This window comes from Herpailurus yagouaroundi, unplaced genomic scaffold (genome assembly GCF_014898765.1).
Source record: "Herpailurus yagouaroundi ecotype Mexico unplaced genomic scaffold, PumYag 308, whole genome shotgun sequence".
Taxonomy (NCBI): domain Eukaryota; kingdom Metazoa; phylum Chordata; class Mammalia; order Carnivora; family Felidae; genus Herpailurus; species Herpailurus yagouaroundi.
In genome coordinates this window covers 262349-268348 of record NW_024412525.1, presented here as the reverse complement: position 1 = coordinate 268348, position 6000 = coordinate 262349, and positions in this window count along the sequence as shown.

Genomic DNA, 6000 nt, shown 5'->3' with positions numbered 1-6000 from the left:
AAAAAAAAAAAAAAAAAAAAAAAAAAAAAAAAAAAAAAAAGCTAGTATAGGTATCCCACTAGGATGTTCTTAGCTTCTATTAGCTTCTGTTTTGAGAAGCAGAGCAGGCAATTTAGAAAAGGAAATAACATAGTTTCAATCCAGTATCTTAACTTTGGAACCCTTTGGCAGAATTTTAGCAGTATTACCATTAAAAACGTAGGTCTACAGAATCTAGGTACCAATTAGTCTAAAAAACCATACCACCATCTTTAATCTCATCCATTTAACCCATGATTTAATCTCTGTCCATGTCAGTATTATCAACATAATGCTTTTGATCCTCTACCATAGTAAAAACAGACGGTTTATTTAAACAGAGCAAAAACCCATATATTTTGTCTTGTACATGAATAATCTATGTAAAAATTCCATAGCTACTGTTTATACAGAACCATGAGATTTTTAGGAATGAGAGGAGTCCATTTCTACTTTTTAAATAAGTATGTGTATAATCTTATTTAGACTGGAAAGAATGGTTTCAATGAACATCAGCTGGAATTGGTAACAAACAGTAAAGTAGAGCCATTAGGATCCGGGATAAAGACTAGGATCCCACAGGGTAGGTTGTAAGTCCCTGCTTAAATGATTTTTTAAAGAATAAAGAAATATGACTTTTATTTTACCCCTGGTATATTCATGATGCTTTCAAATACCTTTTTCAAGGATGCAACATAATGAAAACGTATTTGTTTTTAGAGCCAGACACTTGGGTTGGGATTCTGCTTTAGTCCCTAAACTATCTTGGTTTTGATTACTTCATCTTCTTCTATCTCTATACACCCATGTGAAGTTTTGACAAATGTAGTTAATAGGTTGATCAAATGAAACTCAACTGACATCTTAAAGGAGAGAAAGGAAAATAATGAAAATTATCATCCAACTGGTAATTTTTGAAGTTCACTAGTATTTATTTACTGTAGTAGTTAGACAGTATGCACACTTTAATGACATTCAGTCTTGGTTTCCTGTCATACTATGTTATGATCGTGAAACAGTCATCCTTGTGAAATTGATATGTGTGTTTAATAGAAATAAAGGGCTGTATTACTAAAGTACAACTAAACACTCCATACCCAGAGAAGGTTTTATTTACCTGGGCTCTGGAAGCAATTATCCTGGTATAACTCGGGTCATCCCTTGGTCTGCCATAGACATTAACTACTACAATGACATAAACAGCATAGTACAGGCATTACCAAAACTCTTAAATTATCCAACGATAGGTCTCTGTGATACCAACTTTATCTGTTTCATTTATGATCATAGGAATACCTCTACATCCTGCTGTGGTGCCACCACTATCATTGAAAAGTTTTGCTACATGTTGTTCAGTTAATTCACTAAATCACAACAAAACTCTAGCAGGTGCAACAGCTGTGAAGATAATAGAGGTTAACTCTATAGCCACAGCTGCAGGACACCCCAAGTCAAGAAGGCGACTTTGGAACAATGGAGTCTGTTCTACAGAGAAATAACATAAATCTGGTGTTTGCTTTGGTCTTTTGGTCCTTGGATGTTGTTTCTGGTGTCTCTTATCACCGGTAGCATTATTCCTTACTTTGCAATTAAAGAAAAATAATTATGAGTGAAGTTTATGTTTAAGAACAAGAGGCTTACAAGAGGCATCTGGGTGGTTCAGTCAGTTAAGTGCTGACTCTTGATTTCAGCTCAGGTCATGATGTCACAGTCCTGGGATCAAGCCCTGCATTGGGCTCTGCTATGAGCATGGAGCCTGCTTGGTCTCTCTCCCTCTCTCTCTGTCCCTTCCCCTCTCGGTCTTTCTCTCTTGAAATAAGTAAATAAATAAGCATTAGTAAGAAAAGAACAGGAGTCTTGAGATGCCATCCATTTTAAAAGTTTTTATTTATTCAAGAATGCTGAAACACCGCTGAAAATTTCAAAACCTTTGCTGAAATATAAGTTCATGTGTCTGTTTCATAAGGACACGAAGAGGCATATTAGGAAGTTAAGTGATTCCCCTACAGGTATTTACTTAGTAATTTTGCAGAAAAAAAATCCAGGAGCAGAAATGGAAAGTCCTAATGTGGAGAGTGTCACTCTGATTGCTAAGCAGTGTTTTCTTTAAGGTAACACATCGCTGTTGGAACTGAAGCAAAATAAAGCTAAAATATTGTGTGAGCCAGAGGTTCAATTTATGCAAATGACTTTGCACAGTACTTTGCACACAGTAAATAATAAAATAACTATTGAAACTACACTAGTGGTTCTCAGTCTGGCTGCACATTCAGACCACCTGGGGAGCTTGTTAAAAATAGCCCATGCCTGTGTCCACCCCACCAATAAGAAATGTGTCGTCTGGAGGGAGAAAATGCTCCTGCTCAGAATGCCCAGTCTATACTCTTGACTTCTCCCTGAACTTCTCATTTCCCACAGCTTCATCCCTTCTCTCATTGTATTCCCAACTTTTTCTTCTCTACTGAAAATTTTACTCCACAGTTATAAACACCCGATTCTCACCCAGGAAAGAAAAAATTGCCCAGCATCTTACTTTTACTCTGGCCATCTCTATCCAATAAATCTCCAAAAAGTTTACTGACAGAAGAGTCTAGTTCTATCAGACTTTTTCCTCTATACTTATGACAATTACCCCAGTTAACACCTTTGTCATAACCTTCCACGTTTTTCCTGGAATAGCTACTTGATCAGGAGGCCAAGAGAGTAGGGGAAACTGTGGGCAAGAGCCTTCAGTGTGGTTTCTCTGGGAAGAAATAGGTGAGGCAGGGTAGGCAGGTTTAGGGTTGGCTATTTTGAATAATTGCAGTGAGCTGTGGCACATAGGAGCTGCGCCAAGTTGTTTGGTACCTAGCCCTGGGGTGATGAAGTGAGGTTAATAATGGCTTAGAGTGTGATAACCCACTAAAGGAGGTGGTGTGGGGGAATGGGTTTTGAACTGGTTTGTTTGCCTTTGAAGGCATAATCCTGTGGAGATAGAGGCTTTCCAGGGTCAGTAACACCCCAGATGTCAAAGCATCAGAATATAGAAAATAAGAAAGAGTATTGCAGTTGGCCCTGTGAGGAACCCTTGAAATGATGATAAAAAAGACCTTTGGAGAGTGGCACATATATTGCTCTAAACATAATATAAAACATTTTAATATGAGAATAGAAAGGAAGAACATAAGTAGAAGTCTAGAGAGTCCTTGTAGGCTGGCCCATAACTTTTTCCCATTGATATAGCATTAGCCAAAAAAAATAGATCTGAAATTTCTGAGATCTCTAATGATATCATAATGGAATTGTATAATGTGTATATAGATAGACACATATACACACAATATCTTGGTGGTTTTTTTTTTTAACTTTTTAATGTTTATTTCTATTTTTGAGACAAAGAGAAACAGAGCATGAGCAGGGAGAGGCAGAGAGAGAGGGAGACACTGAATCGGAAGCAGGCTCCAGGCTCTGAGCTGTCAGCACAGAGCCCGACATGGGGCTCGAACTCGTTAACCGTGAGATCATGACCTGAGCTGAAGTTGGATGCTCAACTGACTGAGCCACCCAGGTGCCCCAATATCTTGGTGATTTTTAATGGAATTAACATTGGAGGTCCAGCAGTTATGTGGTTAGAGGGAAGTCGTTTAGTTAAGTATACATAGTTAAGTATACATAAAGATTAGTGCTTTTTGGGTATGACCAAGGGAAAGGGGTGGTTGTAGTGGTCATGTTCATAGACAATGAGCTGGAGGCTGTAGTGGAAAGCTAGAAGGAAGAGTAGAATTTACTGAAGTGACCTGTCCTCTTCTCAATAAGCCTAGAGGTTGACTATCAAGAGTCAATTGCCTCCTGGGAAAAATAAAAAATATCCATTAATTTTTAGAATGGCATGAATGATTTTAAGCTCTACCAGATTCCCTTCAAGTTAGAATAGTGTAAGGGTATATGTTTTTCAAGGTACAAGGAAGATATCAGGATCATGAGCTAGGCAGTGAGCTCAGGAAATAGAATCCTTGATATCACAGGAAGAAAAAAACAACAAATGTCTGAGTCCAGTTTATTGCTGCCTTAGGAGACGGAGTCTATGGGTGTCACTGGGGCAGAGGTTTTAGAATGATGTCATCTCTGGAGCAGAGAGCAAAGTCATCTCCAACAGGAAGGTGGATGTCATGTGGAATGTGGAACTGGGAAACCTTTTCAAGTAAATATCTACTGGGTTAATGTGGGTCTTGTTTTAGTAGCTCTATGGTAGTATAGCAAGGCTGGCCCACTGGTGTAATTTTAAGGTAACAGTGGGCCTGGGAGCTTGACTTGTAAATATCTTTTATATTATTATTGTATTTTTAAAAGTGTTTATTTATTTTGAGGGGGAAGAGGCAGAGATAGAGAGAGAGAGAGAGCATGAGAGAGAGAAAATCCCAAACAGGCTCTGCGCTGTCAGCGTGGAGCCTGACACAAGGCTTGATCTCATGAACCATGAGATTGTGACCTGAGTTGAAATCAACAGTCGGATGCTTAACTGACTGAGCCATTCAGGCACCTCATTGACTTGTAAATATCTTTTAAATAAGGGATACATGCCTGCACAGCTAGTGATGATGATGTTGGCATCCATGATTGTTAAGACTATTAGAACCGACTGGCACCATTAGAGCCCCCATTAAGGATGGACAAATCTAAAAATTCCCAGCAGTACAAGGTTTTATTTAGATGGATGATGAGAGGGTTTTTGTTACAAGGTTTAAATTATATGGCCTGATTCCGGTGTATGTTAATAGAGTGTCAGGTGGTTTGTCAATTAAAATATCTGTGCTTGAGTTTGGAGGTCCCGCATTAGTCTGTAGCCAATGATATGGGCCTTTTTCCTCAGTTGTTAATTTGGTTGGTGATGGACAAGCTGATGAGGTCTTTGGGTTATAGGGCTTATATAAGCCAAGCCCAGTTGCATGCAGGCCTCAGTATTTGCCGTGTCTTTTTGAAGCAATGGCTTACCTGGAGGATTTGGTCTCCAGCAATACAGATCAATGGAAATACTCAGACCAATCATAATGAGACCAATAGTCAACCACTGACTGCATTTCCCAGGTTTTCTTTTTCTTTTTCTTATTTTTTTAAGTTTTAAAAGTTTCCTATTTCTGTTTTTACATGTTGGGTCGTTATCAGATAACCTCTTCATGGCCATAAGAGTCTCTGTCCATAAATGGCAACCTTTTTGTCTAGGGTATACCAATTGACATATGTGGTGTCTGGATCCACTTCCAGGCCTCATATGTATTTTTGAGGCTCTAGGTTTTGAGCATAAGACCCCTGGCATATTGGTAAACATCAAGGGTTAATAAGACCCTCATGCATTATCCGGATGTTTTATATTCCTGAATCAATTGCACGACCTCTTCTCTCCCCCTTTCCTTTTTCATTAGCATTGTGCCACTAATCTCCCTTATATGATCCCTTGTACCCCACTTGGTCAGGGGACAAATTTGGAAAGCAACACAGCAAGCAACAACATAAGAGTTTGCGTTCAGAACAACACCTGTTGTGAGATGCTATGCCTTGTTCCCTGAGGTGAATGCTCTCACACTGACTCCATGTATGGCTTACAACACATGAGTACCTCCCAAGAGTATTCTTCTTCTACACAAAGGTGTAGGCTGAAATGTATGGAAAAATAGCAACTCAGTTCACTTGTTAGTGTTGCCCGGTCAACTGATGAAGACTGTCCCATGGCATTTGGAGGGAAGTCACATCCCAATCCCTTTGGAGGATCCTATCATAAGCTAAACCAATTACTAATTAACATGAAGGGGTGCCTCCCAAGAGTATCATCTAGAATCTAGGCAGTCAATTCAGCCCACAATAGAACTCAGGGAGCTTTTAAGTTCTGAATTTAGGGTGGGAATTCATAACAACACCTGGCAAGTGCATCTAGTTAAGCCATTGCAGCCACAGCCCAAGTGTATACCAGCAGACAGCAGGAGCTTCCCTGGCTGGTGCTGATGTCTG